Below are 10,952 nucleotides of genomic sequence, written 5' to 3'. Positions count from 1 at the left end.
GTCAATATTGAGCTGTAAATCAGAATGTGCCAAGTGTTTTGCACAAAATCACCTGTTCCACAGTGATTCTGTTGTTCTCTGTCTCTCCCTCACTCACACACACACAAACACACACTCTCATAGTCACACACACGCACACATCCACAGATGCACAGGCACAAACGGAGTTATACACATGCGCACTGGACAGCTTCTGCAAGGCAGGGCCCTGGGCTGAATCCTGCTTTGCACTTCCTGGAAGCACGCCCAGCCTTTTAAGGCCAGCTCTTAGCTCCCTGTTGGGAACATGTGTGAGCCTGATAGAGCTTAGGGAAAATCACCCCCATCTTTGGATGGAGGTCTGAGAAGATAACCTCTTGGTAAGTCTCTCTCAACTGAGGTGAGCATAAGGGGGGAAACTCAGACTTGGTTCTTTCCTTCTTGACTCTCAGGCCCACAGATACCCCAGTACTTCCCTCCATTAACTGCAGGCCACATGGCCACAGATTCACTCATTCAAAGTCACCTTCTGATCACAGAAGAACACACCTTATCACACACTTCATCACACATCTCAGACCCCAGACAAGAGAAATGCCAAACTATATGGCCTTTTGATATCCATCTTCTCTCTGTCTCACCCTACGGGTTTAACCCCTATGCTTCTCTCAAATACCTTTGGATAATTAAGTTGCTTGTGTTATGGAAAATAACTGTCTTGTATCTCATCAATTGCTGTCATACCAACCCCCTACCTTAGGGGCATGCTGACTGTTAAGAAACCTGTAATTTCTGTCATATTTCAACAATAATTACCTCCATTGCTTTTCTATTTAACTCATGTCCACTTTGCCAATAAACAGACTCTAGGATTCTGGGACTCTAAGGACTCAGATTCTAGATTCATGCTAAGAGTCCCCTGGTGTCTTTTACTTCGTGTCACCCCTGTCGTGAGCGAGAAAGAACCAGCCCGTTATCTTTCCCCTGGAGGACACCCAGACAGAGAAGGAGAGAGACACCCCGAAAGCTCCCATAGCCGGGCTTCCTTTAAAAGGCCCGCCCACAGGGCGCCAGCCATGCTCTGATAGGCCAGAGGCCTAGGACACGCCCAGAACCCCTGCCAGCAATCTCATTGGCCAGTGTGCTTGGACACGCCCAGGAGGGTCTGCGCTCCTAGTGATTGATTGGCCAGCGGCCTTGAGCACCACCACCACTGCCTTGGAGTACGCTCATTGGGCAGCCTCTGGAAGGCCCACCCACCAGCCACATCAGCTCGACTCTGATTGGCCTGTTGTCCCAGGGACACGCCACCAGCCAGCCAGAGAAAGTGAGTTATAGAAGGTGAGAAGAGAAGTAGATGAATTGGAAAGAGACCAGAATTCTAAAACCTCCTAAACTGTGTTCATTGATGACAGGTTCAAACCTGGCTTGTAGAGATTGTAAGGCAGCATCTGTCATGCCTACAGACACCAGACAGCTCCAGTCTTCACCATATACTGTACTACCAGACCTGACAGTAATGTGTGTGTGTGTGTCTGTGTGTGCTCAGAGCTCACCTGTAGTAGTCTCAGAGCATGGGTGTCAAGGTAGCCAGCCTCACCTGCAACTTATGTACAGAAAACCTCGCTGGTCAGGGCAAGCCAGCTAGCCCATTTTCTGGCTAAGAAAGAATGCCAGAGAACTATGTGGAAGCCCAAGAACCCATTTTGAGCCCCTGGTCACCACTTACCCAATTAGGGAAAAGCTGGGCTAGTGGCAAATCAGAGCTGCAGCTGTCTCTCTATCTCTTCTCCTGCTTGGGCCCTGCTCTATCAATTTATGACTGTTTCCTCTTGCTCAATAGGAAAGTTACAAATGACTGTACAGAAATACAGGGAAAGTGTGAAAAATTACCCCCATAGCCACTATTACATGTAACTGTTGACTGTAAACCATTCATCCCCCAAGAAAGAACAGAATATTTGTGAGGTTAAAAACATTGTAGGTTAAATAGGGAACATTCTTTGAGCCATGCAATACTAATCCATTGTGCATTGGATGTCACTGTCAAAAACAATGCAGTAGTAGTTGTAGTAGTGTGTAGTATTTGCAAAAGGAAATGTATTGTGTGTCCAAAGTTCCCTTCAATTATAAAAGAAAATCTATCAGGCAGAAGAAATTACCCCTTATGTGATATCGGACTAAATATATATGTGATATCGGACTAAATAAATTATATTTGTGGTGGTCTGTTTTCCTGCTGCACCACGGAGAAGAGAGCGGACGTCCAGAGCAAATGGGTACACAAATCTTTATTATAGGATGGCGGGGTTTGGTTCAGACCACCTGAAGCCAGCCGTCAATGGCCGTCCCCACTATCTGACCATGGGGGGAGAGCAGGAGCCAGACCTCAGAGAGGGAGAGCTGAGAGCCCAGAGAGAGAGGGGGTGAGGGGGATTTTTATTGGGCGACAACCAGGGGTGACGTGTAGGGCCAGGATTGGATGAAAGGGGGCATTCTACGAGTTTGCGGGGCATAGAAAAACCTGGGGGCGGAGACTGCAGCAGAATAACTCCTCAGCAACATTTCCTCCTATCCCTTTATATCTAAATGGACACAGTAAAGAAAAATGGAATGGAGCAGGCTTAAATGTTTTAGAGGAATGCCATGCTCAGGTGGGAAGATGTAGGACTTTCTGTGGAGGAGGGAAGGCTTAAATGGCTGCGAACCTTGTGAGATTTATGCGTCCTCCTATGCTCAACCCCTCTTTAGAGAGAGAGACTTACCTGGAGAGACTCATCTCATAGGTTTAAGCGCAGCCTGCTCAACCATCTCTTCACAATATCTCTACATCTTTTCTATCTTTCTATCTAGTAATTGCATAAGATGTACAAAGTCTGTAAAAGACTATCATGGGGCAGAAACCTTTTGGGCATAAGCCTAATTGATATAACAAAATAGGAAGGGACAAGTAGGGGTGTTGTAAAAGCCAGAGTGGTGTGAAGGGAAGTATTGGTGTTTAAAGGAACATTCCCTGCTTGGGTAGGGAAAGGGGCAAGGGTACATAATGAGGGGGAGGCAGGAGGCATGACCCACCAAACAGAGGGGCTATTTGGCATTGTATAGTCCTCAAGGCAATAGTCAGTAAAGTCTATGAATTACTCAGGATCAGTCTATGAAAAACCAGCAGCGTGAAGGGAAATAAGCTGCTTCAAAATTGTGTAAAATGTATATAGGGTATGTCAGAAAGTCCGGTACAAGTCTCAGTCCGAAGTAGATGGCTAGGGGAAGAATTGGCAGGGGATGCAACGCTGCATGAGGGAGGTCAGCTGCTGGAATGTTGTTTTTCTGTAGATAGCCATCTGGAACTGCCAACACGTGACAAGCAGGTCAGAAGCAGGTATGGTAACCAGGCATGAAGAAAGTTCTGTCCTTGAAGTCTGTGTATCAGGTTCTTCAGATCGCGTTGAGTGACATCTAGGGTTTCGGGGGTGTGCCATGGTAGTCGTGCCATCTAGTGGGTGACGTCAGGGTGTGCAGGGGTTCAGATGGTTTTTCCGGGATTCCTGTGAAAGAAACACAAACAATCTGCTTCTCGTGGTTAATTTGAACTTGGAACAAGTTATAGGTTTGTTATAGTTGATACCTCGATGATTATAATTGGTTTAGAATCTCTATGATTTTATTTAAAGGTCATCTAATGAGACCTCCTGTAGCAGCCTCTACCACAGGATCTTGAGACCAATTTTAGCTAAAATATGTATTTTAAACAGACTCAAATTGCTTAGAGAGTTAACGCATATTCGTGACAATGATTTTAATGTTTACAGTGCCAGATTGATGCCAGATCTGTTGTGGATTAATTTCCAAATGACAGTTTACAGGGCACCTTTGGGGGCCCTTCAAAGGTGTCCTGTATATAAAATTTATATAGTTTAGTTTTGGGAATGAATAGTCACATTGAACATTTAGACTTTTACCTAAATAGTAAGTTACCTTAACAAATTAATATTTAGCTTGTCTGGTAAAAGTGTAGCTGTAGGGTTACACTTTTGACCGTTAATTTAGTGTTACCAAACTTGAGACATACCCATAAACATTTAGTTATAACAAACTGGAGGAAAAAGAACTTTTGTTATAAAAACACATTATTTAAAAACAAATTTAAATGTCATTAGTCACACAGTTTAAGACTAAACACTTACATATATACCAAAACTATATATAAAATTCAAAAGAGGGAGAAAGAAAAAAAATTTGGAATGTTTCTGGACGTCTCCAGAAACTTTGGCTGCGTCCAGCATTTTTATATAAAGCCAATTACCTTTTAGAGTACTCCAAGCAGATGGGTCATGCAAAAAAGTGTTTTTTTTTTGTCATTCAACACACTCACTCACAAAAACAACTGGCCAGTAATAACATAAGACATAGAGGGAAAGGGTAGGAGAGAGGTCTCTGTGAGCCAGATTTTGTAGGTTCTGCCATGTCATATTACGGGTCCTGGGATGTATCCTGCATCTGGTCCTCCTGTAGTATTTGTTGTTCTTCAGGAATAACAGCGCCATCCTGTGGGTATTGTCGGACATGGCGGGCAGGAACCCAGATAGGTTTAGAGAAATTTTGAGGAAAAATGCATGCAAAACCCCTTCCCATGGTCAATAATGGGTCAGGCCCTTTCCAAATTTTATCGAGTGGGTCTCTCCATTTGACTTAATAGATGGGAGGGTAGATGGTGTTTGCCAGTGAAGAATAATAGGGGGTAAGGCCGAGTTATTGTAAATATTAAAGAGATTTAACGTAGTTAAGGCTTTTGCTAGCTGGATATTGGGGGGATATGTTCCTCCTTTATCTTTCTTTAGTTGAGCCTTCAGAGTTTGATGGGCCCTCTCAACAATGCCTTGTCCCTGTGGATTGTAGGGAATGCCCGTGGTATGAGTAATATTCCAGAGGGAACAAAAATCTTTAAATTGTTTGCTTGTAAACATATGTGCATTGTCTGTTTTCAAAAATAAGGGGACCCCCATAAAGGCAAAACAAGAGAGCATATGGCTTACAAGATTTTTAGCAATTTCTCCTGTCTGAGCTGTAGCCCACATAAATTTAGAAAAGGTATCAATTGAGACAAACACATATTTTTGTTTGCCAAAGTTTGGTATGTGGGTGACATCAATTTGCCAAATAGCATTAGCTTTTAAACCTCGGGGGTTAACCCCAAGGGTCTGGATAGCAGGTGTCTTTATGAGACTTGCACAAGAAGAGCATGTAGCGAGGATATGTTTTAACTGTGGTACAGGAACATCAGGGAATGGAGCTCGAAGGCCTTTAAGATTAACATGGATTAGATAATGAAAATTAGCAGGATCAGAGACAGAGACTGGGAAAGTTTCCATGGAGTCAAGGCGGTAAACTGCAGCATTCCCTTCGGGCAGGGAACCAGGAAGAGGGCTGTGGGAACGAAGGTGTTGAATATACAGTGGTTGGGTTCGAGAACAGAGCATAGAGGCGATTTGAATCAAGAGAGGGGAAAGTGGGTTGTCATCAATTTTCACATAAGAACGAGCAAGCCATGGAAGTAAGTTAACAGTATACACACTGTCAGAAAAAAGGTTGAAGGATTCTGGTACAGCTTTTAGTGCAAGAAAAACAGCATAAAGTTCTTTGTACTGAGGGGAATTATCAGGAAGCTCAGTAAAGAGAGGTTTAGGAGATTGTTTGTCTGGGTAATATATAAGGGCAGCAGCTCCCCTTTTTCCGCCATCAGTAAAGATTGTAGGAGCAGAGGGAATGGGATCCCGAGAGAAAAGTTTAGGTGCTAGTAGAGGCAGAAGAGGTAAAGAAGCTATCAATTTATTAGAAGGAAAATGGTTATCTATTTGTCCTGGAAACCCCACGAAGCTTATGGCAAAGCAGGAATGATGGCGTAAAAGCCACTCTGTATCTGTGAGAGAAAAGGGCAGAAAGATTAAATCCGGTTCTTTCCCTAAGACCTGCACAGACCTATTTCTTCCTTGGCGAACCATGAATGCTAACGCGTCTATCTAAGTGAGGAGTCTTGGAGCTCCTCCTACTGGCGTGTGAAGCCATTCGAGAACCCCCATGGTCTTGCCACAGTGCCCCTACTACTGTGGGGGTGGAGTTGAAGATTAGAAGGTTTACCAGAGAGGAGGGGGAGAATCGAACAAGGTGCATGTCCTGGAGGGCCTGGTTAACCCTTTCCAGTGCTAAGGAGACCTCAGGAGTTAACTTACATTTTGAAGAGGGCTGTTTGTTTCCTTTCAACAGGCCAAAAAGTGGTTGGAGGCAGCTTGTGGGCAGATAGAGATACTGCCTAAGCCAATTTAAATTTTCTAGAAAACTTTGTAAAGAAGCAAGAGTAAGGTTAGAAGGGAAGGTAACATTAGGTTTTAAGGGACGAATTTGCGTTAGAGAAATCTCTGAACCTAGGAAGGATATTGGAGGGATTAGCTGTATCTTCTCAGGGGCTACATTAAGGCGGCTTTTCTTTAATGCAGGAATGAGAAAACCACATAAGGCATAGAGATCTGTATCTGATTTTCCCCATATTAAAATATCATCTGCATAATGAAAAATATTAAGGCCCTTATGAATATATGGGACAAGGGCAGATTTAACAACCTCCTGACAAATTGTAGGACTATTGGCCATACCCCAGGGTAGCACCACCCATTCAAATCTATCATAAGGGCTGGCGTTATTAATAGACGGAACAGAGATGGCAAAACATTTATAATCTTGCGGATGCAAGGGGATAGAGAAAAAACAATCTTGTATATCAATGGCTATGATTGGAATTCCCGTGAGAATTGCAGAAGCAAGAGGCAAACCCCTTTGGGGGGAGCCCCAGTCCTGCATGGTTTTATTTACTGCATGGAGATCTTGAAGGAGGAGCCATTTTTCTGAGCACTTTTTAATCACAAAGACAGGAGTATTCCATGGGCTTCGAGAATGACGAATGTGTCCCAAGGACATCTGCTCTCAGACGAGCTCTTTTAAAATTTTTGGCTTATCCCTAGGTAAAGGCCACTGTTCCACCCAGACAGGCTCATTAGAAAGCCAGCTTAAGCGGGGTGTTTGGCTACAAACAGTGGCATTTAGTATTGGGGGTGCTGAATAGACCTGGTATCGTGGGAATGAGTTTTACGCTCTGAAGAGGCATCTGTGGATATCCTAATATTAAGACATTCCAGAAGATCCCTGCCCAGTAAGTTGGTGCTAATATTAGCTTCCAAATGGTGGAAGTGTCCAGTAGAACCTTCTGGGTCTTCCAACATAAGGGAGTCTCCTGTGCAAAATGCTCTCGTCATCCCTCCTATTCCATATAAACTGGGTCAAGGGATGAGTTCGCAATCTTGGGGAACCTCTTCTTGCCTTAAAATCGTCTTTGCTGCCCCCATGTCAATAAAAAATTTAAAAGGAATATTGCCAATCTTTACTGTCATAGAAGGGTGACCTTGTTCTAAAACAGGAGTGGTCCACAAAATCTCAGGCCCCGAATTTGTACCATTCAGGGGTGAACCATCTTTATGAAATTGGGACCAACAATCTCTCTTCCAATGAAACCTCTTATGACATTTTGGACAAACAGTACATGGTCTCTGGCTCCCTGACTGAAAGGGGGGTTGCTCTGGCTGGAGGCATGGTTTCCCTGACTGGAGGCATGGTCGCAACTTATCAGGACATTGGTTACGCCAATGTGCTTGGTGACCGCCCTGAAAGCAGGCCCCGTTTTGCTTACGTGGGGCAACTGCATAGACCTGAGTCATAGCGGGTGCCCCATAATTGCCTGATGTAAGTTCCTGTGTCGCTAGAATCCAATTATCTGGGTGTAGATGTTTACGATTAAGGCATAACTGACGGAACTGTGGTGTCATGCCTTCCCAGACAATAGAGCGCAGGAGTAGTGTGCGGACATAACGATTATAAACCTTTCTCTCTAAGCTTCTCTTCACCATTGAGATGATGCTCGCCAATGATTCATCAGAGCCTTGGTGAAAAGAGGTAATGGGAGCTGATGGATCTACATCGGGTGTGGAAACCCTTTCCCATGCTTGTGTTGCACAGATGCGTACCTGTTCAAAATAACCGGTTGGAAACCTGGCTTCTGCCTGCTGAGCTCCAGATTCATAAGCTCCTGCTCCAAACAAAGCATCAGAATTCCATTCTACCTGTTTGTTACTATTTTCTTGCGATTGCATAGAGCACTCATCTCGGAAGCATGCCTGCCACTGAAGATAGAGTGGGTCTGGGAGTGCAGCATAAGCCAGATATTTCCAGTCTTGTGGTGTATTTAAATGCTGGTAAAAACTCCTCAAGATGGACTTGGTCCATGGGGATGCATTCCATCCTCCCTGACAGCTTGTCTGAGTGTTCCAAATCTTTTAGAGGAATATGGCTGCCATGGCTGAGGGTTTTGTTTAGAAGGGGCCAAGTTTACCTGGAATGTGTGGATTTGGTCCAATGGCGCGGGAGAGGGAGCTACAGAAGTGGAAAGTGCCGTAGAAACTGCTGTAGTGGCTGCAGGGGAGACTAAACGCATATCTATGGGGACGGAGCTCCCGGGGTGGACTGCACATTGTTTAAAATCCTTAAATGCTGAAAAAATATCCTTTAGCTCTCATATCTCAGCCACTAGGTCTCTTAATGGTGACATATCAGCAGGGGGCGAAGTAAGGGAGGAGGAAGCCTCAGACAGAGCTGAAACCAGGGCAGCAGGGGCTAGGTACAGGGTCAGGAACACGGAAGCTGCAGGCGGAGCTGAAACCGGGGCGGCAGGTGCAGGGGGTTCAGGGTCGCAGAAACCTCAGGTGGAGCTGAAACCGCCGCAGTAGGGGCCGGGGGCGGGGTCAGGAAATCGGAAGCTGTAGGCAGAGCTGAAACCAGGGAGGCAGGGGCAGGGGGGCTTCAGGGAGGCAGAAACCTCAGGCAGAGCTGAAACCGGGGAGGCAGGTGCTGGGGCGGGTTCAGGGAAGCAGAAACCTCAGGCAGAACTGAAAACGGGGTGGAAGGGGGTGGGATCAGAGGAGGAGCATCCGAACAGGTGTGCGTGTCTGTGGGAATGGAATTCTTGGGTTTAGCCGCTGATCGCTTAGGACGTCTAAGTCTTAAGCACATGTGATTTAACTCTTGTACCTCAGCCTCAAGGTCACTTATCCTTATGGCATACCACGTTTTACATATCTTGAAAGTGGCGACCACAGTTAAAAAAAATCCAAGTGGTAGTGAAAATTAAACTGTTAATGAAAGCGAGAATCTGTCCCTGGTCAAGAGATAATGACTGGGACACATCCTCATAAAACGAGAAATTTCCCATGGTGGAGGGAAACGGGCACAGAAGTGGGCGGATGCCACTTACCTGTGTCTGGGTGGTTTCGGAGACCTAAGGCCGGGCATGGTGTGGGTACAGAATACGATGGGCGCCAGATGGTGTTGTGGTGGTCTGGTGTCGGGCTGCACCGCACAGAAAAGAGCAGACGTCCAGAGCAAAGGGGTACACAAATCTTCATTATAGGATGGGGGGGTTTGATTCAGACCATGTGGAGCCAGCAGGCAAAGGCCGTCCCCACTATCTGACCATGGGGGGAGAACAGGGAGCCAGACCTCAGAGCGGGAGAGCTGAGAGCCCAGAAAGGGGGGGGGGTTGAGGGGGCTTTTTAATGAGCGACAACCAGGGGTGACATGTAGGGCCAGGATTGGTTGAAAGGGGGCACTCTAGGATTTTGTGGGGTGTAGAAAAACCTGGGAGCGGAGACTGCATCAGAATAACACCTCAGCAACAATATATAAATAAATATGCAAATATATGGGGATGATCTACGAGGATTTAAAAAATAAAAAAGTAATAAAAACCACAGGAAGACCATAGGTACACAATTCTAAAAATGACAGATATATATGTATATTTATATATGTATATGGATTTATATCTTTATTATAAAGTCTGAGAGATACTGCCATGGATATGAGGAGACAGAATATGGCTTGTGTCGGATAGACTTACAAAGCTGAGGCTCCAGTAGTCTAGGTAAAATCACCAACAAAACAAGCCAGAGCTCAGCAGTGCTCTGGCAACTCTCTTTGTATATCTGGGCCTGTCAATAAAATAAGGATATAAATAAAATATTACTGAGTGCAGACAGAGTGAGTGAGAGCCTGTGAGAGTCAGATACAAGAGAAGGCGAGAAAAGAAATAGAGGAGTTGGAAATAGAACAGAAGTCAAAAACACCATACACTCTGTTCATTCATGACAGGTTCTAACCTGGGTTGTAGAGATTGTAAGGCAGCAGCTCTAATGCCCACAGATCCCAGACAACCCAAGCCTTCACCATATGTGTGTAGTATTTGCCCCAGGAAATGCATTGTGCGTCAAGAGTTCCCTTCAATTATAAGAGAAAATCTATCAAGCAGAAGAAATGACCCTCATGTGATACATGACTAAATAAATAAATATGAAAATAAATGGGGATGATGTAGGAGAACTTGAAAAAATAAAATATAATGAAAACAAAAACCACAAGAAGACCTGATTACAGCAGAAACATAGAAACCATCTGCTGAGAAACAGAGGGCTGCTTCAAAAATTCCCTAACACTTCAGGGTCCAAGGAAATTAAGATTTCTGGAAAAAGAAAACAAACACATACGTATTGAAGCTTACACTAGAAAAAGGAGTGAAGTTCTGGGCTATGATAATTACAATAAGGATGCTGATAGAAACACGATTAGAAATGCTACTGGAAGCTTCTATTATTTATAATTGTATTGAATCCTGCTCCAACTATAAGGCCAATTATTTCTGAAAAACTAGGCTGTTATAAATGTGTAATTCTGAATTAAGGTCAAATACATAGGTCAACAATTCTAAAAATGACATATATATAAATGTATATGTGTATATATATACATGTATGTATCTCTTTATTATAAACTCTGAGTGATACTGGCATGGAAATGAGGAGACAGAATATGGCTTGTGT

Source organism: Erinaceus europaeus (genome assembly GCF_950295315.1).
Source record: "Erinaceus europaeus chromosome 6 unlocalized genomic scaffold, mEriEur2.1 SUPER_6_unloc_3, whole genome shotgun sequence".
Lineage (NCBI taxonomy): Eukaryota > Metazoa > Chordata > Mammalia > Eulipotyphla > Erinaceidae > Erinaceus > Erinaceus europaeus.
Note: the sequence above shows the minus strand (reverse complement) of the source record.